The sequence below is a fragment of the Lathamus discolor genome, chromosome 6, assembly GCF_037157495.1.
Source record: "Lathamus discolor isolate bLatDis1 chromosome 6, bLatDis1.hap1, whole genome shotgun sequence".
In the NCBI taxonomy this organism is placed as follows: domain Eukaryota; kingdom Metazoa; phylum Chordata; class Aves; order Psittaciformes; family Psittacidae; genus Lathamus; species Lathamus discolor.
Genome location: NC_088889.1, coordinates 3,916,297 through 3,938,575, shown reverse-complemented (window position 1 = coordinate 3,938,575; position 22,279 = coordinate 3,916,297). Strand labels below are relative to the sequence as shown.

At 50.0% G+C, this 22,279-nt stretch overlaps 1 pseudogene; it reads right to left on the bottom strand.

Annotated features, from left to right (window-relative positions):
- Nucleotides 1–13,485: 13,485 nt before the first annotated feature.
- Nucleotides 13,486–21,213, bottom strand: LOC136016861 (olfactory receptor 2G3-like; annotated as a pseudogene).
- Between the last annotated feature and the right edge of the window lie 1,066 nt (nucleotides 21,214–22,279).

Here is a 22,279-nt window from a genome sequence, read left to right as displayed (position 1 = left end):
CTTTGGGTTTACAATCAATGCCCTACTGACCATGTAACTGTGATACGACCTTCGCAAGGGCTTCCATCCTCCTGGTTGGTCCGGGAGCGTCCCCCCCGCCGGGCTGGTCCTGCCGCTCCGGCTGCCGTTCACCCGTCCAGGCGATTCCCGAAACCCCGTTCCCGGGTTTCGGCACCACTTGTTGCCTTCGTTGACTTGACGACCTATCTCAGGAACGGCACGGCGACCAACCCCAGGCTGCTCGGGCCATCAGCTCGCAGGCACCAATGTGGTGGACGGCAAATGGCTTTTATTGACGGGTAACACGGTGTTACATACCCTGAGTTTACAACGTCACTTCCATCTGCTTACGTCACAAACCAAGTGTTACTGGCTCTAGGGAGAGGGGTCTTATCTTCTTATCTTTCCGTACAACACGACATCTTCCGACCGCCGAACCCTAACTACTACACACTATTGCCCAGGTTATTCACGAGTGTGTACACTGCGCACAGCCTCTCCTGCTCTAAGAGACTGTTACAAGAGATGGCGCCTGACATCATGGACCAGATGGACTCAGCAGCTTTATAGGTCCATGCACTAAGAAATGATTTTTTTCTCTGTGTGTATGTAGATGTGTCTATATATGTAAGAGTGATGGCATATTGAAGATGTGGGATCTGAGCATGACGTGAATGGTATGGAATAAGGGGTGGATAATGTCCTGGGTTCAGCAGCAGCAGCCATTTTTATTCTTCTTAGGAGCTAGTGCAGTGCTGTGTTTTGATCTTTTGGCCTGGGAACAGTGCTGATAACGCCGATGTTTTCAGTTGCTGCTCGAATGTTTGGTCTGGCCAAGGACTTTCTGAGCCTCATGCTCTGCCAGGGAGGAGGGGAGGCCGGGAGGAAGCAGAGACAGGACACCTGACCCAAACTGACCAAAGAGGTATTCCATACCACAGCACGTCATGCCCGGAGAGGTAACTGGGAGTTACCCGGAAGGGCAGGCTCTCTCTCTTCGGGGGGAGTCAAACTTGTTCGGCGGTGGTATCGTATTCTCTTGTTATTTTCTCTTATCAGTATTATCATTGGTGGTAGCAGCAGTGATTTGTGTTATACCTTAGTTACTGGGCTGTTCTTATCTCAACCCGTGGGAGTTACATTCTCCTGATTCTCCTCCCCATCCCTCCGGGAGTGGGGAGGGTCGGGGGGGGGGGGGGGTGTGAGTGGACGACCTGTGTGGATTGGTTTAAAGCACGACACCCCGGAAGGGAAGGGACTGCAGGGTTGGACGAGGTATCGGTCGGTGCTCGGCTGGGGGGAGTGGGGCGACTTATCGGTAGGCTGGTGTTGAGGTGTTGTATTCTTTGCTCTTGTTATTTCCTTTATCATTATTATTATTGGTGATAGCAGTAGTGATTTGTGTTATACCTTAGTTACTAAACTGTTCTTATCTCAACCCGTGGGAGTTGCATTCTTTTCGATTCTCCTCTCCGTCCCTCCAGGAGCAGGGGGAGGGCAAGAAGGGGGGGAGTGAGTAAACGAGGTTTGTGGTTGGGTTTAAACCACGACATCTGTGAGCCCTCTGTTCTTGTAAATAAACACGTTGATGGTTCTCCAAAGAGCCATGCAAGTGGACTAACCCCTGCTGCAGGGGCAGGGTGTGTTGGGCATGGGAAGGGGAAGGTGGGCACAGGGGAAGCTGTGCTGTCCCAGCAGGAGGACCTGGCCAAGAGGAGAAGCCTGGGCAAGGTGGGTTCTGCTCCTAGAGCTCCTTCTCAGCCCTGCCCTGCCCAGCCCCTTCTGCCACCCTGCAGGGCAGGTCCTCTGGCTCAACTTCACTTGTTCTCCAAGCCTTCCCTGAGAGCAGCTCCTTGCAGCCCCATCCCAGGCACCTTTGGGGACCACAGGGCTCTCTGAGTGCCTGTAGCTGCCTCTCAGGGGCAGCTCCACAGCAGTTTGCCCAGACACAAGCTCATTGACCAGACAAGATGATGCCAGTGTCCAGCTGCAGGGCCGAGGTCCTCGATACCTACAGCAGGTCTCTTGGGCCAGTTGCTGTACTGACATGTCTATGCTGTGCCCCACATCCTCAAGATCTCCTAATAAAATGCATACATCATGGACCACTCCAGCTGTGCCGCTGTGCTCATCACCTCAACCAAGCTCCTCATTATCATCTCCTACACCTGCATCACAGTTGCCATCCACAAGATCTAAGTCCAAAGGCAGGCAAAAAGCCTTCTCCACCTCTGCTTCCCACCTAATTCCTGCAGCCATATTTTATGGAACAGGCCTCTTCATGTACACACAGTTCACAGTTCTCTATGGAGCACAAGAATCATTGCTTCATTTATGCTCTGGTGATTCCCATGCTGAATCCTATGATGTACAGTCTGAGGAACAGGGAGGTCAAACCACCCCTTCAAAGAGCAGTAGCAAGGCTGTATTTCTCTGAGTACCACAGTACTCCGAGAGGAGTCTTAAAGCTGCCTAATATGTGGACACATGAGCACAATTGACATCTCTGGTTCAGGCATTAGAACAGGCTGCCTAGGGCACTTGGCAGTGTTGGGGAACAGTTGGACTTGATTACCTTAAAGGTCTTTTCCAACCTGGTTGATTCTATGATTATGGGACTTGATTCACACCCTGGCAGACTGATTTTGAGATACATGGTGCAAACTATGGCCCGATTGTGCTTGCTGTTGCAGTTGGATTCTTGGCATGCTGGTTCATGCATAGGATAGCCCACAGGATGTAGATATATGAGACCAGAGTGACCACAAAGGCTCTGCCCCCAGTGGCTCCAGCAACTGTGAGAATTACCAGTTCCCTACTGTAAGGAGATGAGCAGGAGAGGGCCAGCATGGGAGGGGTATCACAGTAATATTGTCCAACTTCATCAGAAAGACAAAAAGAGAGTATAAACATCAAAGATGTGCGCAACAGGGAGTTTAACAGCCCTGCTACCCAGATGCCAGCGGCTAGGTGAGCACACAGCTTTGTACTCATGATATTCATGTACTGCAGTGGATGGCATATTACAACGTTCCAGTCATATGCCATCACAGCCAAGAGGAAAATCTCTGTGCCTACGACATCAGTGAGGAAAAAGAGCTGGAACATGCAGCCATGGAATGAAATCACCTTGTTCTCAAGCCTCGGGAACGTGGAGGTGAGGGGTGCTCTCAAGAGACTCCTAAAAAAGTTCTAGTTTCCTTTAGACATCAAACTGGCAATGAGAGTATCATAATCAAAACAAACTTGGACATCCTTCAGTTTCAGTCCCCTTTTGGTTGCTGACCATTGAAACTAAAATATGACAGCAATCATGAGGACCCAAGTGCTTGTACATGTTGTTGCTACAAGATACAGCGAACCACTTCTTTCTTTCTCCTCTGTCAAGATGTCTGATTTTACCCTTAAACTCACTAATTATACTCAAAGCCGTACTTGCAATCCTGCCCCACATGCCACCCCCTGCTTTAAAGACTTGCTGCTCTTTGTGTCACTCCATAAGGAACTGTATTTTTAAGACTGAGAAGCGCCCCTCACATTTTTTAGTTCTTCTGCTAGACCTTCAAGAGGGAATGATGGGGCAAAGAGGAGATCCAAGTCCTCATGGATGCTTGCTAAGAATAAATCTGGGCTAATGCGTTTGAAACCAGGAACATCTCCAATTGGCAGTGCAGAAGCCATGTTTAACATTACGAATGAGCAGTGCTGGTTTAAGGTCAAATAAATGAATGCTACATATGTGCATTCCCCACATAAGGTTCAGCAATCACACACAGCTCAATGCAATCAATTCTAGGCAACATCTTTATAGGACCCTTTGCTGACACAGAAAACCCATCTATTCTTAAGAGACAAACAAAGAAATTTGCAAGTCCCAGCTGTGGATTTGAGTAGAAAACGTCATCTAAGGTGATGGGTCACCACATACAAATACTTATTTGTGGAGAAGTGGCTAACAGAGAAAGGTCACGTTCCCATCAACGAGCTGAAATAGAACATTTGTTTAGAGAATGGTACAGACTTATTAGCACCAGATAATGAGGAACTGAGGGACATCTGGAGGGAAGCGCTATGCTCTGGCCAATTAAAGACAAGGACACTAACTGATAAACAAGATAAGCACATAAAAATAGAGGATAGAAAAGTACACAGTTTAACCGCAAAAATGATGAGCTTACGCAATGCCTTACTTAAGCCAGAACCAATCAAGCACCTAGTATTTGCATATTCATATATTATTGTTGCTATATTAACCGGAGGTAGATGTCCAATAAACGAATCACGCTTATGGATCACAATAGTCGTGTCTTGATTCCTCCCTGCTGCGGCAAATTGGTGCTTGAACAGGGACCCTCTTGCTGTTGCTTGACTGAGCGAAGAAGACAGCTGGAATAGGGGGGGAGCGGACCGGTTGGAACAGGGTCCCAGGTAACTTTAAAGGCTGGGACGACAGCAGGGACTGGGAAAGCTCCGAAGAAAGCAGCCTTCGGAAGACTAAGAACGCTTCGCTGCAGGCAGCGTTGGTTCCGAGAGCCTGAGCAAGATTCTCCTTGTCTCGCCGCCCATATTTCATCTGCGTCCTGGTGAGCTGCACTGGTGCCAACGCCTTATGTGTCGAATTGTAATGGATAGAGAGGCAGCATATGATTTATTTAAGTGCTTGTTAGAGAAGCGGGGAGTGGGTAAGGAATTGGACTTAACTAAGGGGTTAAAAGCACTGTTAGAATACGCAAGAGAGTTAGGTTGTTTCCAAGATCCTAACGATGTATTTCATCTACCCGAATGGAGGAAGTTTGGGGATGAGCTTTGGAATAAAGTGATTGATGATAACAAGCAAGTGAAAAAATGTGCTAAAGACTGGAGGACAGTTATTAATCGCCTACATAATTATGCAGCTGTGCGGAAGGTCGCGGCTGCAGCTCAGGAGAAACTTTTAGCCCTTTCTTCTCCAGCTCCTCCAGCCGGTCTGACTCACTATCAGGTTGGCAAGGATTACGTTTCTGATCCGCCCGTAACATCGACAGTCAACCTTGATATAAAGATAGACCCATCTGCACCCCTGGCAGAATCCTCGGAAGAGGGGTTAACTCCATCGGAAGAGGAGACCCTGGAAGAGGAAGCTGCTCACTATCAGAATAGTGGAGTATTTTTATCTGCACAGCCATCTTGTTCGACTGATAAAGACCATAAAGATCATGTAAAGAAAAAAGGAGAGCAAGAAGGTCGTTGTAAGGAAAGGGTTAAATCGCAAGAAGGTTGTTGTAAGGAAAGGGTAAAGTCGCAGAACACAGATAGACAGATGCAAATCCAGGTGATAGATTGGAAATCTATTCAGAGAGAGGCTCTGTCAAACAATGATTTTGATTGTTCGCAGGCGTTACAGGAAAAGATTCTCACCTTTCCTGTTAAGTACCAGATTAACCCTCAAGGTCAGGCAGTAAATGCTGAAATGTCTCCGTTAAATTGGAAATTGTTATCTCAGTTAAGGCAAACTGTTTCTTCTACAAGCATTCAGTCTGAACCCACTAGGCAGATGTTGTCATATATTTGGGGAACAGATTTGCTGTTAATCGAGGATATTAAAAGTATTGTGAAATTAATCCTCACCCCTTCGCAGTTGTTGTTATGGAACATGTATTGGCAGGAAGCCCGTCAAGAGGTGGTTGCAGTTCAGCGAGGCCAGGGAGATCCCCTGATTGAGGTGCAGTTACAACACCTGATGGGAATTGGGCAGTTCTCCACTAAGGAGGCTCAAGTCCAGGTAGGTCCAGAATTGTTAAAAGAATCTATGAGACTAGCCTTGCGAGCTCTGTCACAGATTAAAGATACTAGTGCAACACCTGCCTACATGAAAGTGACTCAAAAAAAGGACAAGCCCTTCAGTACCTTTGTGGATAGGGTAGACAGGCTGAGGAAGTTGGGGCTGTTCAGCCTGGAGAAGAGAAGGCTGCGTGGGGACCTAATAGGGGGCCTATAGGGATGCTGGGGAGGGACTCTTCGTCAGGGACTGTAGTGACAGGACAAGGGGTAACGGGTTAAAACTTAAACAGGGGAAGTTTAAATTGGATATAAGGAGGAAATTCTTTCCTGTTAGGGTGGTGAGGCACTGGAATGGGTTGCCCAGGGAGGTTGTGAGTGCTCCATCCCTGGCGGTGTTCAAGGCCAGGTTGGATGAAGCCTTGTGAGGGATGATTTAGTGTGAGGTGTCCCTGCCTATGGCAGGGGGGTTGGAACTGGATGATCTTGAGGTCCTTTCCAACCCTAACTATTCTATGATTCTATGCTATAAGGAAGTCAGGTACTGCAGAATACATGCATGGTATTTTACTGCGTCAGTGTGCAATACAGAACTGTAATGATGTTGTAAGGCACGTACTTGTCCAGTTACCTGCAAATGCCACTGTAGAAGAGATGTTAGAACGAATGGCACGGGTACCTATGGGGCATCAGGCAATGTTGGTTGAGGCAGTAAAAGCAGTGGGAGAGGCAATTCAAAAAAAAAAAAAAAAAAAGAGAGAGAAAAAAAAAAAGGAGGGAAAAAAACAAACAAACAAACAAAAAAGTCAGTCACAAGTATTAGCAGCCTTGGCACCTTTGCAAGCCACCGGTATGGTCAAGGGTCCTCGATGTTTTAGATGTGGTCAAAATAGGCACATGAGAAAGATTGCTACAACTCGGTTTGCTGCCCTAATTGTCAAATGGATAACCATTGTGCTGCTACCTGTTGACGTAAACAGAACCGGTCGGGAAACAGGCAGGCAGCGGAGCGCCGAGACCCGTCGCGCGATGATCCCAAGCACGGGTCCTACAGCCCCTGCGCCTCAACGTGTGTACGCAGCAAGTCAAACTCCATTGCCTTGCAACCAGCCACCGCCAGCAGCCTTGGAATGGACTTGGCAACCACAGTAGACACTACCTTCTGTGATAAGACCGTGTCATTGCTCTCTACCGGAATATATGGTCCTTTGACTTTAAATAATAAGCCTATAGGAGCCTTGTTACTGGGGAGATCATCATCCGCGTTGAAAGGACTGTTCATTGTTCCAGGTGTCATCGATGCTGACTATATGGGCGAAATTAAGATTATGGCAAAGACTGACTATCCTCCTCTGCATATACCAAAAGGCACACGTATAGCACAACTTGTGCCCATTTTGCAGTTAATATCAGGAGCACATCAAACCGTTTGTGGCACTGGTAGTTTTGGATCTACCGGAGGACTTGCCCTATTTTCTCTATCGATGGCAACCCGCCCAGAGATTACAGCAATATTAACTTGGGGAAATCACTCGATAACTTTGACAGCATTGCTTGACTCTGATGCCGATATTACCATAGTTTCTCTGAGTAAGTGGCCATCCGCTTGGCCGTTAAAAGAAACATTCAGACATAATAGATGTTCAAGAGCGGATTTCCTTAACATTGTATACATTGAATTATTTATGTATCTTTGGTGATGAACAAACTCCAGCGGTTGTTAAGCACTTTGTACAAACAGAAGCGCAAAAGATAAAGCCTTCTTTTAAGGCGTACTATTGAGATCCTAGTACAGGTTTGTGGCAGGGACCGGCAGAAGTAATATATCTGGGCCGTGGTTACGCCTGTGTTTCTGCTCCCGCAGGACCCTTGTGGGTACCATCCAAGTGGCTAAGACCGGCTGTTGCAGAAGCTCCAGTGACGGCGTCTCCGAGCTAGTGTATGGACCCTGACTCGCAAGCCCGGGAGGAGCGTCACCTGCGCCGAGCGCTACAGCCACTAATAGAAGAACTTAACTACTTAATCAACACAGAGCTTTCGTTGAGCACGGTCGCCCTCCTAGATCCGGTCCATGGCCACAGACACATAGTGATACAGCCGAGATTGGAGATACAACAAGTACTTCGACAACCCTGTAGTTTTTGTCATCAGTCTGACCCTACAGTAGAGTTCTATTGTGGTGGTTGTCAGTCTATAAGGTATCTTCGCCAGAGCTGGCTAAAACAAAAGACCTTTTGTGTAGCTTGTCGGAACAAATTTTATCGCAAAAGTGACCCGCTTACAGCGCTTCGGAAATATTTAGCTGGTTTTAGAAGTACAGATTTTGAATTACTTGAGTTATTTGAAAATCGAGGTTCGCTTCATAGAGCTGCATATACGTTTGCTTTACAAGCTGCTTCGCCATTATAGGACTCATAATTATAGGGGGCTTGTTGCTTTGTTGTGCTTTGCAATGTTGTTCTGCTTGTTTACAATGACTCCTGACTCAGTCCTTATTCCTTCATAAAGAAAAAGGGGGAATTGTGGAGAAGTGGCTAACAGAGAAAGGTCACGTTACCATCAATGAGCTGAAATAGAACATTTTTTTAGAGAATGGTGCAGACTTACTAGCATCAGATAATGAGGAACTGAGGGACATCTGGAGGGAAGCGCTATGCTCTGGCCAATTAAAGACAAGGACACTAACTAATAAACAAGATAAGCACATAAAAATAGAGGATAGAAAAGTACACAGTTTAACCGCAAAAATAATGAGCTTACTCAATGCCTTACTTATGCCAGAATAAGTCAAGCGCCTAGTATTTGCATATTCATATATTATTGTTGCTATATTAACCGGAGGTAGAAGCCCAATACACGAATCACGCTTACGGATCACAATGGTCATGTCTTGATTCCTCCCTGCTGCGACAAATCACCAGAGCATAAATGAAGCAATGATTCTTGTGCTCCATAGAGAACTGTGAACTGTATGTACATGAAGAGGCCTGTTCCATAAAATACGGCTGCAGGAATTAGGTGGGAAGCAGAGGTGGAGAAGGCTTTTTGCCTGCCTTTGGACTTAGATCTTGTGGATGGCAACTGTGATGCAGGTGTAGGAGATGATAATGAGGAGCTTGGTTGAGGTGATGAGCACAGCGGCACAGCTGGAGTGGTCCATGATGTATGCATTTTATTAGGAGATCTTGAGGATGTGGGGCACAGCATAGACATGTCAGTACAGCAACTGGCTCAAGAGACGTGCTGTAGGTATCGAGGACCTCGGCCCTGCAGCTGGACACTGGCATCATCTTGTCTGGTCAATGAGCTTGTGTCTGGGCAAACTGCTGTGGAGCTGCCCCTGAGAGGCAGCTACAGGCACTCAGAGAGCCCTGTGGTCCCCAAAGGTGCCTGGGATGGGGCTGCAAGGAGCTGCTCTCAGGGAAGGCTTGGAGAACAAGTGAAGTTGAGCCAGAGGACCTGCCCTGCAGGGTGGCAGAAGGGGCTGGGCAGGGCAGGGCTGAGAAGGAGCTCTAGGAGCAGAACCCACCTTGCCCAGGCTTCTCCTCTTGGCCAGGTCCTCCTGCTGGGACAGCACAGCATCCCCTGAGCCCACCTTCCTTTTCACATCCCTGCCCCTGCAGCAGGGGTTAGTCCACTTGCATGGCTCTTTGGAGAAACATCAATGTGTTTATTTACAAGAACAGAGGGCTCATGGAGAACAGGAGCCCTGGGAAGATTGGTCCTTCCTCTCCGCACCATGTTAGCTGCATTCAGTGGGAGATGGGGCCAACTTCCTTCGCCGCTGCCGAATCTTCTCCATCACCTCACGCAGGGTCGATGCTGCTGCAGTGTCCTGGGCATCCTGGGCTGGGTATGGTTGGCATGAGCTCACATTCCTGGTGACAGCGGAACTGCAGTGCTGCTGCGAGGATGGGTTGTGCTGGCTGGGGATCCCCTGTGTGCAGCAGGGGCTTGAGGTTGGAGCCATCTCGGCTCCCTTTACCTTCTCTGGCTTGGTGTCCATAGCAGAGAACGCTGGGACAAGGCTTGGGGACACAAGGGTGGGTGCTGGCTCTGCCGAGTCCTTCACCATGCCACAGGGTGTCCTTGGCGCACCCTTGGTGTCTGTGCCCATCTCATTCCCAGAGCTGCAGGATGTGCTGGGCAGGGTCCTGGCCTCCAGGAATGCCTGCCTGCTCTCCTCCCCTGGAACGGGTCTGGAGGAGGAGATACAATCCAGGCAGGAGCACGGTGTCATAGGGACCACAGTGCAGGTGAGGGATGCTGGAACCTGCTGCTGCATGACCCATTCCTTCTGCCTGAGCTGCTTTGCTTTTGCCACATGGGCAGAGTCTTGGTGTGGCCGCAGGTGCCCAGCTGCAGCCTGCCTCTTTCTGGGCACTGAGGACCGCAACATGCCTGTGGACCTCTGTACTGCCACGGGGAGCATTTGGTGCTTTATCTCCAGGCATTTTCTTGCTATGTGGATCCAGAGTTTACTGTGGATCTTCTGGTTCAGCTCCAGCCTTGCGTTGCTGACAGGTGCTGTAGGACAGGACCAGCTCCTGTCCTCATTGTGAGCATGGCCCCTGCCTTGTGTGGTGATGTTGGTCTGACAGGCAGCATCTTTCTTCAGCAGCTTGGAAGCTGGTCCTGCTGCTCCATCATCCAGGCTGAGAATGGGAGGGGGGGCCATGTCTAAATCAGAAGGGCACAGGCACTCCTTGTCCCACGGTGACAAACCCCTGTCCAGGTGAAGGAGGCTCTTCCTCAGTGTATCCTCCTCTGGTGCTTGGACGGCTGTTTTCTCCTCAGATCCACGTGGGCTCTGTGGCTCCTGCTGTCCTGCTTTGTGCTGTCCCACGGCACTGGCACTGCCCGGGGCCCTGGGCTCCCCAACTCTGCTCTCCTTTGGTAGCTTTGGGTCCAGGGGACCAAGCAGCGGTGGAGGGCACGGCATCTGCGGTGCCTGGGACTCGGTGTGTTTTGGGTCCCCCCATAGCCTTCGCACTTCCTTCTCTTTGTTTTTATGCACGGTACGGTTTGCCTTGGCCTGCACTGGGGGGCACAGCTCGTGCCGCAGCGGGGGCTGGCTCTGTCCCTGCGGGATGAACTTGGGCAGGACACGGTGGCAGCCCTGCTGCTGTGCTGCTTGCTCCTGGGACTGCTGCACTGGCACGGGCAGGGCCCCCAGCCATATCTCCAGGGCTTTCCCATCCACATCCATCTTCAGGGCTGAAGAGACTCTGCCAGCACACGTGTGTTCGAGGAAGCAAACAGGCCTCACCTCCATAGGGGCTCTTCCATCTCGAGGCAGGAGCGTCGCTGTCAGGTTCTTGGGAGCACTGATGCTCTCGGGGTAACTGGGGGAGCCGCAGCAGCTCAGCTGGCCCTGCTCCACCAGCTCCTCCAGGTCCTGCCATAGCGCCTGCCATGTGCCAGCATCCAGAGCAGCTGCAGCTCCTCTCCCAGCCCACGCTGACAGCACCAGCTCCTGCAGCTCCCACGCAGCCTTGATGCAGTCTGTGCAGCCGGGGCTGCAGCGCCAGGGCCCACACAGGGGGGACACAGCATTACCTGCAAGCCAGGGAGGGGTTCTTGAGTGTCGGGGGGCTGGAACCAACCCAGGACCTTACACCCAGCCTGCTCCACATGGCGCTGGGCTCCTCTGTTGGAGCTGCCGGGTACTTACATGGCTCTGTTGTCCGAAATCGCCGCCTCCATCTCCGGTGTTGCTTGCCCTGGCCATTAGCCTGTGGGAACAGCAATGTGGTACAGTCACCTTCCTGGGGACAGCCACCACCAGTGCTGGAACAGTGGGACCCATGGCTACAATCGACCCGATAGGCGATGGTTGATGGCAAGCGGGGTGGCCCCAGCAGCCAGGATCAGGATGCTGATGCCCAGAAGGAAGCTGCTGTCGCTCACGTGCACTGCCCATGACAACCACATTGGGAGCTGTGGAACAGTGGCACGTGTTGCTGTGAAGTCAGCCTGCTGCTCAGAACAGCTGAGTGATGTCGCAGCCTGTACTGCTGTCACAATGGAGGTTGTGCTCAGGATGGCAGTTGTCAGGGGTGGGGTATTAGTGTTCAATTTCCTGTAATCAGTTTGTAGCATCCCAGACTGGTTTGAGTTGGAAGGGACCTTGAAGTTCATCCAGTTCCATCCTGGCCTTGAAGACTGCCAGGGATGGGGCAGCCACAGCTTCCCTGGGCACCCTGTGGCAGCGCCTCAGCACCCTCACAAGGAAGGGCTTCTGCCTAAGAGCTCATCTCATCTCCCCTCTCTGTCAATTTAACATGGGGCCATGCATGCCGAGGAGCGCTGGCCTTGTGAAACAATCAGCCTTTATATGAGGGCTAGAAGGAGCAGACATAAAGGGAGGGGAATCTTTGTTTCAGGTTTGGCTGGTCCGCATACAACAATGCACATGCAAGCTGAATTCCAGCCCACAGTCACCTTTTTTGATCTGAAGGTACTTCACATCACTGCCAGTCTTCCCTATTGGACCATTAAGTTGTATTTTTACTGATTCACAGTCTGTGGTCATCTGAGGCTAATACTAGATGGCTGATTAATAGATGACTCGTCCGTGAAAGCACAAGCACATCAGAAGAGACACAAAGTCCTCTCCTAAGCTCAGATAAGCAGTGTCCACAGCCTATATAGAGATGTTTGCGCTCTGGATACTTCCTAGAATTTGAATGTTTATTTCTCTACGTTGATTACTAGAGCTGTAGAAGTTTAAGCTTAGAGGAGTAACTTTTGTTTAAGTTGACTGATGAACCCCATATTACCAATATCAAATGACAGAGCAGAGGCATGAATAACAACCCAAACATGATAATTTCCCCCTATTCTGGACTGCCTTTCCCACATCATTTACCCCCAAACCAGAGCATCCATTTCATCCCTTTCCTGTGTCATGGTTTAGCCTCTACCCAGAGATTTGGAAGGTCTAAACATATCCATCGCTGCCTACTGCAGGCCTCTGAGGAGCTTTCCCATCTCTTCAAAGACAGTTTGAAATAGGAAAGTTAAAGATCGGTTCTGCCGTGGTGCTTTGCTTTCCTCCCATGTGATTGGTTTGGTCAAGATGTAGTGTCTTGCCTCAGGGATGTCATCTCTGAACTCTTTACCCCAGAGCTTCTGCCTGTGTTCTGTGTAAGTGCTGGAGGACAGGGTATGGGGATAGGAAGAGAGAATCTGTTTGGTGTAATTTCAGCAGCATAAAATTCAACCAAGCCTGACCTAACCGTTGGGGCTTATTTTGCAGTCAGTGCAGGGAGGCAGAGACCTGCAGAAAGCAAAACATGCCATTTTCCTTGAAATTATTTTACAATGGGATGAGCTATCCTTTGGAAGTGTCCGTTTCTTGCCAATGTTAGCTAAACAGATAGTTAAAAGAACCCGGCTAACTTTTAGACGCCTAAAACATGTAAGGATGATTTTTCATGCATTTTGAGGGCTTCTCTGACCTCCAGAGCCTTTGAGATCTGCTGTTGTGCCAACACAAATTGCATGCCATAGATAGCTGTCCTCATTCCATTTAGATGTTATTGGAGACTACTGGGAGGAATGTCTCAAGTTCAGAAGCAATAAAACTGTAAGGGCTTACGTGCTTGCCTCTGGACATATATAGCTTCATAGAATGTTTTGGGTTGGAAAGGACCTTAAGATCACCCAGTTCCAACCCTGTGCCATGGGCAGGGACACTTGACACTAGACAGTGCCACCCAAGGCTCATTCCAACCTGGCCTTGAACAATGCCAGGACCCGGAAGCAGCCCTGCTGCTGTGCTGCTTGCTCCTGGGACTGCTGCACCAGCAGCGGCACGGACAGGGAACCCAGCCATATCTCCAGGGCTTTCCCAGCCACATCCATCTTCAGGGCTGAAGAGACTCTGCCAGCACACGTGTGTTCGAGGAAGCAAACAGGCCTCACCTCCATAGGGGCTCTTCCATCTCGAGGCAGGAGCGTCGCTGTCAGGTTCTTGGGAGCACTGATGCTCTCGGGGTAACTGGGGGAGCCGCAGCAGCTCAGCTGGCCCTGCTCCACCAGCTCCTCCAGGTCCTGCCATAGCGCCTGCCATGTGCCAGCATCCAGAGCAGCTGCAGCTCCTCTCCCAGCCCACGCTGACAGCACCAGCTCCTGCAGCTCCCGCGCAGCCTTGATGCAGTCTGTGCAGCCGGGGCTGCAGCGCCAGGGCCCACACAGGGGGGACACAGCATTACCTGCAAGCCAGGGAGGGGTTCCTGAGTGTCGGGGGGCTGGAACCAACCCGGGACCATACACCCAGCCTGCTCCACATGGGGCTGGGCTCCTCTGTTGGAGCTGCCGGGGACTTACATGGCTCTGCTGTCCGAAATCGCCGCCTCCATCTCCGGTGTTGCTTGCCCTGGCCATCAGCCTGTGGGCGCAGCAGTGTGGCACAGTCACGCTCCTGGGGACAGCCACCACCGGTGCTCGGACAAAGTGGGCCCCATGGCCACATGCGACCCCGTCGGCGACAGCGGATGGCAAGGAGGGTGGCCCCAGCAGCCAGGATCAGGATGCTGAGGCCCAGAAGAAAGCTGCTGTTGCTCATGTGCACTGCCCGTGGCAACCACATTGGGAGCTGTGGAACAGTGGCACGTGTTGCTGTGAAGTCAGTGACTGCTGCTCAGAACAGCTGAGTGATGTCACAGCCTGTACTGCTGTCACAATGGAGGTTGTGCTCAGGATGGCAGTTGTCAGGGGTGGGGTATTAGTGTTCAATTTCCTGTAATCAGTTTATAGGATCCCAGACTGGTTTCTGTTGAAGGGACCTTCAGATCATCCAGTTCCAACCCCCCTGCCATGGGCAGGGACACCTTCCACTGGAGCAGCTTGCTCCAAGCCCCTGTGTCCAGCCTGGCCTTGAGCACTGCCAGGGATGGGGCAGCCACAGCTTCTCTGGGCACCCTGTGCCAGCGCCTCAGCACCCTCCCAGGGAAGAGCTTCTGCCTAAGAGCTCATCTCAGTCTCCCCTCGGGCAGGTTCAAGCCATTCCCCTTGGCCTGTCCCTACAGGCCCTTGTCCCAAGCCCCTCTCCAGGTTCCCTGCAGCCCCTTCAGGCACTGGAGCTGCTCTAAGGTCTCCCCTTCAGGAGCCTTCTCTTGTCCAGGCTGACCCAGCCCAGTCCTCTCAGCCTGGATCCAGAGCAGAGCTGCTCCAGCCCTCAGGGAAGAGAAGGCTCATGGGGGACCTTATCGCTCCCTACAACTGCCTGCCAGGAGGATGAAGGCAGGAAGGGGCTGTGCTCTGCTCCCTGGGAAGAAGGGATGGGACAAGAGTTACTGGCCTCCAGGTGCACCAGGGCAGGTTTAGATGGAGCTGAGGAACAATTCCTGCCCCAAAGCGTGTTCAGGCATTGGAACAGGCTGCCCAGGGCATGGCTGCTGTCACCGTCCCTACAAGTGCTCACACACCGCAGACTCCAGGCTCAGTGCCATGGGTAGTGGTGGCCTAGGCAATGCTGGGGGAGCAGTTGAACTTGATGAACTTAAGGGATTTTTCCAACCTAGTTGGTTCTATGGCCTATGATTCTATGAACTTCGTATGCTTTTACAGATAGCTCTGTCTATGGGGGAGATCACCTCACAGACTTTAGCCCCTCAGGCAGCAGAAAGGAACTGAGAAACACCAGCACAGTTAGCATCCGCAAAATCAGTAGTTCATGTAGGTCAGGACCCTGATGGCAACAATAGGTCCTGATCAGCCTCACCCAGTGTTTTCTTCCCTCAACACGTGCACACTCATCCTCTGCAGTGGCCTAGGACCCCTCATTGTAGGGCTGCGTCTGGCTGCATCTGGCTCCTGGATGCACCTTGGACCTGAGCTGTAGCTAGTTTTATTTCTAGATGGGCAAATGTATGTACATTGTAATTTGTCTTCAGCTACTGTAGAGAGCTTAACAACTGAATGGCTAAGTAACAAAGGGCATGATACCGTGCAGCTGGTGGAAATGTAGGCCCCCAGGGCACAGCAATCTCGTGGTTAATGTTTACCCTGATTTGCTTAAGAAACAGGATATGCATCTTGCTGAGATAAGAGCAACGGTATCTTGCTGGAATAGCACAATGGTCTTGCTTGGGCAAGTTGGGACATGTCGAGACATGTTGAAACAAGAGGTGGTCACAGTTACCTGGAGACCCCTGCGTCGACACAGGCTGACCAATGATTTTGCTGTATCTTATCAGACAATGTAACTAACCCTGCAAGCTATAAAAGTGGATGTGTCTTGCTAAATAAACGAGGCTTGCTGACCATGAGAGCATGAGGCTTGTCTCCCGCGACTCCAACAAGCTACATCACCCTTTGCTTCTGACTGATAAACCCTGAATCTAGCTCATCACCTGCCATGGCTGTGGCTGTTGATGGACCCCTTGTGAAGTCCAAAGAACTTGCTGTAAGGTGCCAAGTGACTTCTGCCAATCAGTTGTTGTTTGCCGGGGTGGCTGCTCTTTCCTTCAAACTCCAGGGGTTGCTTCTTACTGACCAGGAAGAGGACTGGAAAGAAGTCTGCCAACCCATAAACTCTTCAACCACCAACTTCAAGGTGTGGAGGAGTTGTGCCAAACTAAACTGCTTTAGAAGTGCTCATTGCCTTTAACAAAGAGGAAAGTTACCTTCTCCTTAGTGTCTATGAAGCTGTCCCCAGGGGCTTGTTAGGAAGAATGAGGTAGGTTTACTATGAGCTTTCTAAGAAGGTTTCAAGATCCTTAGAGGCTTCTTTAGGATACCCAGAAGGCTGGCCCCCAGGGGAATTCCTTGTTTTGGGAGGGGAAGAAGTGTAATTTGTGATTGAAATTGGTTTAATGACTTTGCTGATGTTGGAGTTCAGGCCTGCTGAGAGGCTTCCAGTGGGTCATGCTCCAACTTTTGCCTTCTACTGCTAGACAAGGCCTCTTATTTAGTCTCATTATGGATACCATATTCTAACTTTACATATGGCTGATCTAGTTTTCCTAATACCTTGCTCTGGTGCTTCTGGTGATGGTTATTTGACAGCAGAAGGGACAAGAGACAAAGCTGAAGGGTATTTCTTACAGCAGAACAGTTTGGACCACAAAATTAAAAGGGAAAGACAAGATTTTTGTTTTAAGGATGCTCTGTCTCCTTTGGCTTGTCGTGGTTTAAACCCAGTCAGCTATAAAAACTTCTTTGCCTCTGTCTTCACTGGCAAAGGCTCTGACTGCACCACCCAGTTCTTAGAAAGTAGATGCAGGGGCTGTGAGAATGAAGACCTTGGGCCCACTGTTGGAGAGGATCTGGTTCGAGACCATCTTCAAAATCTGAACGCACACAAGGCCGTGGGACCTGATGGAATCCATCCGCGGGTCCTGAAGGAGCTGGCGAATGAAGTTGCTAAGCCACTGGCCATCGTATTTGAAAAATCATGGCAGTCAGGTGAAGTTCCCGACGACTGGAAAAAGGGAAATATAACCCCCATTTTCAAGAAGGGGAAAATGGAAGCCCCGGGGAATTACAGACCAGTCAGTCTCACCTCTGTGCCTGGTAAAATCTTGGAGCACATTCTCCTGGACAACATGCTAAGGCACATGAAGAACAACAAGGTGCTTGGTGACAGCCAGCAAGGCTTCACTAGGGGGAAATCCTGCATGACCAATTTGGTGGCCTTCTATGATGGGGCTACAGAATTGATGGATAAGGGTAAAGCAGTTGACGTCATCTACCTGGACTTTTGCAAAGCGTTTGACACTGTCTGACACGACATCCTGCTCTCTAAATTGGAGAGACATCAATTTGATGGATGGACCACTCAGTGGATGAAGAACTGGCTGGACGGCCGCACACAAAGAGTTGTGGTCAATGGCTCGATGTCAGGCTGGAGACCGGTAGCGAGTGGTGTCCCTCAGGGATCAGTGTTGGGACCGGTCTTGTTTAACATCTTCGTCGCTGACATGGACAGTGGGATTGAGTGCGCCCTCAGCAAGTCTGCCGATGACACCAAGCTGTGTGGTCCGGTTGATATGCTGGAGGGAAGGGATGCCATCCAGAGGGACCTTGACACGCTTGTGAGGTGGGCTGATGCCAACCTTATGAAGTTCAACCACGACAAGTGCAGGGTCCTGTACCTGGGTCGGAGCAATCCCAGGCACGGCTACAGACTGGGCAAAGAAGAGATTCAGAGCGGCCTTGCAGAGAAGGACTTGGGGGTGCTGGTCGATGAGAAATTGAACATGAGCCAGCTTCAGTGTGCGCTTGCAGCCCAGAAAGGCAACAGTATCCTGGGCTGCATCAAAAGGAGCGTGACCAGCAGGTCGAAGGAGGTGATCCTGCCCCTCTGCTCTGCTCTCGTGAGACCTCACCTGGAGCATTGTGTGCAGTTCTGGTGTCCTCAACATAAAAAGGACATGGAACTGCTGGAACAAGTCCAGAGGAGGGCCACGAGGATGATCAGGGGACTGGAGCACCTCCCGTATGAAGACAGGCTGAGGAAGTTGGGGCTGTTCAGCCTGGAGAAGAGAAGGCTGCTTGGAGACCTCATAGCAGCCTTCCAGTACCTGAAGGGGGCCTATAGGGATGCTGGGGAGGGACTCTTTGTCAGGGACTGTAGTGACAGGACAAGGGGTAATGGGTTAAAACTTAAACAGGGGAAGTTTAGATTGGATATAAGGAGGAAATTCTTTCCTGTTAGGGTGGTGAGACACTGGAATCGGTTGCCCAGGGAGGTTGTGAGTGCTCCATCCCTGGCGGTGTTCAAGGCCAGCTTGGATGAAGCCTTGTGTTGGATGGTTTAGTGCGAGGTGTCCCTGTCCATGGCAGGGGGGTTGGAACTAGATGATCTTGAGGTCCTTTCCAACCCTAACCATTCTATGATTCTATGATTCTATAAATCACACAGTCGCTCTCTCACTCCCCCCTCTTTCCTTCCCCCCTGCTCCTGGAGGGATGGGAAGGAGAATCGAAAGAATGTAATACCCACAGGTTGAGTCCAACCCCGCAGTGAACTAGCCCTTCCGGGTAACTCTCAGTTACATCCTGGGCATGACGTGCTGTGGTATGGAATACCTCTTTGGCTAGGTTGGGTCAGGTGTCCTGTCTCTGCTTCCTCCTGGCTTCCCCTCCTCCCTGGCAGAGCATGAGGCTCAGGAAGTCCTTGCTCAGAGTAAAATATTTGAGTGGTGTTATCAGCCCTGTTCCCAGGCTGAAAGTCAAATACACAGCGCTGCACCAGCTACTAAGAAGGAGAAAAACTGACTGCTACTGCTGAACCCAGGACAGGCTGTATGCCTTTAATGTCACAGGGACTTGTTCTTGCTTTCTTTTCAAGCATTGGTTTATTTAGACTTTGAAGTCCATTGGGGAAGGACTTTCCATGGGTTTCTCTAGGCTTGAATTATTCCATAACGTTATTCCATATTTTCCATATTCAATTATTCCGTAACTCTAGTCATCAAAATATGTCTACATAAGAAGGTTGATCAGCCTGTGGAGAGGCCTTCTCCCTCTGGAGTCAGTGGGGTGTTCAGACATGAAATTAGAACTCCAGTGGCATCCAACGGCACACAGATTTGGGGTGTCATGTCCCTGAGTAACAAATAAACGCACACCACAGAAAGGAGGATGCCCAGTGGTCCATGCCTGAGAAAGCTAGGGACTGGGGAGAAAACCCATCTGTGCTGTATCAATGTGAGTACAAAGCACATCTTTAAAAAGGTTTGTTTAATTGTCAGAGAAAGTTCGGAGGTCAGAAAATACTCTTCATCTTGCCTGGGTTACCTAAAACCTGAGGTTCTGCCTCTGAGCTACACAAGGAAAAGCCTTCTCTGATATTCATGTCTGATTGTGCCCTACTGAGATCAGAGTCCATGAGGACCCAGAGCTGGACTGAAACACAGCAGGAATTAGCAGGGGCAGAAATGAATTACCGAGGGAGCAAAGCAGAGTCTGGGTTACGAGGATATTGGGGCTGTTCAGCCTGGAGAAGAGAAGCTGCATGGAGACCTGAGAGCAGCTTCCAAAGTCTGAAAGAGGCTAGAAGGATGCAGGAGAGAGACTCTTTTTTCTTCTTTTCTTCCTTCTTGCCATGATAGTATCAGCATTTCCCACTTGTATTTGCCACTGAGGCAGGCTGAAGCCACAGTGTCTTGATACTGTCTCTGGCTTTAAGGCCAAATCCCAAATGTTGTTTAGAAAGTTATTTGTATGCAAGGTCTTTTTGTTTAGATGTTGTTGAATTTAGCACATTTATTATTTCATCTCAGTCTGGGACAATTGCAGGTAGAGAAATAATCACATTTGAGCATTGTTCCAACTCATAGAGCTCAATGCAGTACCACCAATCCCTGAAAAGCCTTTTAATACAGAGGGATTTGGGTTTATTCATGGCCCTTCTCAGGGCACGCTTCATGTCCTTGTTCCTGAGGCTGTAGATGACGGAGTTCAGCACCGGGGTAACAATGGTGTAAAACACTGCAACCACTTTGCCCCTATCCTGTGGAGACCTTGACTTGGGATTCATGTATATACATGCAGATGGCTGTCCCATAGAATATGGTTACCACTATGAGGTGGCATCCACAGGTGGAAGAGGCCTTAGATTTCAGATGTGCAGACTGCATCTTGAGGATGGTGGGAAGGATGTAGGCGTAGGAGATGATGACCAGAAGAAAGCGGATGCAGGCAATGAGGATGCTGAAGATGAAGATGAGCAACTCCAGGAGGGCAGTGTCAGCACAGGCCAAGGCCAGCACTGCTGGCACTTCGCAGAAGTAATGGTTCAAGATGTGATGTCCACAGATGCAAAGCGAAACCGTTGACTACCATGGAGCTCAGCAGGCTGCTGGCCCAGGAAGCCATGACCATGTGAATGCAAGCCTTCCTGTTCATGACAGTGTTGTAGAGCAAGGGGTGACATATTGCCATATGTCGATCACAGGACATGACCCCAAGGAGGAAACTGTCATGCCAAAAGCCAGAGAGAAATACATCTCAGCAGCACATCTGGAGAAGGAGATGATCCCCTTCTTGGTCAAGAGGTTCACCAACATCTGGAGAATGTTGCTGGAGACATAGCAGATGTCTAAGAAGGCAGGTTGGCAAGGAAAAAGTACATGGGTGACTGCAGCTGGGAATCAGCTCTGATCACTGCAATAACCGTGATGTTACCAACAATTGTGAGCAGATAAAATAACAGAAACATGAGGAAAAAGAACAGTCTGTGTCCTTGGCTGGGAGGAGAGGCCTTGTAAGATGAACTCTGTTACTATGCTTTGGTTTTCCTTGGCCATTATTGTTCTAGTGGGTTAACTGTCAAGATAAGAAATAGTAACAAAGTCAACTCAAATCTTCTGCAAGATAAGTATAACAAGAGGTTTGAAGGGGAGAGAATGTGGAAAACAAGGTACAAGACACAACATACCATCCATTTTATATATCATGGTGACCAGAAAAACGAGAATGTGTTGAGAAAGTTTTATAGAATCATAGAATCATAGAATAGTTAGGTTTGGAAAGGACCTCAAGATCATGTAGTTCCAACCCCCCCCACCACGGGCAGGGACACCTCACACTAAACCATCCCACCCAAGGCTTCGTCCAACCTAGCCTTGAACACACTTGGGTGGTGCTGTCAGAGGTCAGAGCCTTTGCCAGTGAAGACCGACGCAAAGAAGTCATTCAGAACCTCAGCCTTCTCCAAATCCTGTGTAGCCAGTTCTCCCGAGAGCTTCCTCAGGGGGCCTATGTTGTCCCTAGTCTGGTTTTTATTTGCTACGTACCTGTAGAATCCCTTCCTGTTATCCTTAACATCCCTAGCCAAGTTTAATTCTAACTGGGCCTTAGCCCTCCTAACCTGGTCCCTAGCTTCCCGGACAACATCCCTGTACTCTTCCCAGGCCGTCTTTCCTTGCTTCCACTTTTTATAATCCTCTTTTTTCATTTGAATTTTCCTCAGCAACTCCTTATCCATCCAAGGAGGTCTCCTGGCCCTCCTGCTGCACTTCCTTCTAGTTGGGATGCAGCACTCCTGAGCTTGTAGCAGGTGATCCTTGAATATCAACCAAGAGTCTTGGGCCCCCCTGCCCTCCAGGGCTATATCCCATGGAACCTTACTAAGCAGGCTCCTGAAGAGGCCAAAGTCTGCTCTTTTTAAGTCCAGGGCAGTGAGCTTGCTACACGCTCTTCTCACTGTCCTGGGGATCTCAAATTTGACCATCTCGTGATCGCTGCATCCAAGGCTGCCCTCCAGGGGCACCACATTCTCAACGAGCCCTTCCCTGTTGGTGAGCACAAGGTCAAGCATGGCACCTCTCCTTGTCGGCTCCTCTATTACTTGCAGAAGGAAGTTGTGTTCCACACAGTCGAGGAACCTCCTGGATTGCTTGTGCCGGGCAGTACTGTCGTTCCAACAGACGTCAGGGTGGCCGAAGTCACCCATGAGAACAAGGGCCTGTGAGCGTGATGCTTTTCCTATCTGTCTGTAGAGTGCTTCATCCGCAGGTTCTCCTTGATCAGGCGGTCTGTAACAGATCCCCACAGTAATGTCTCC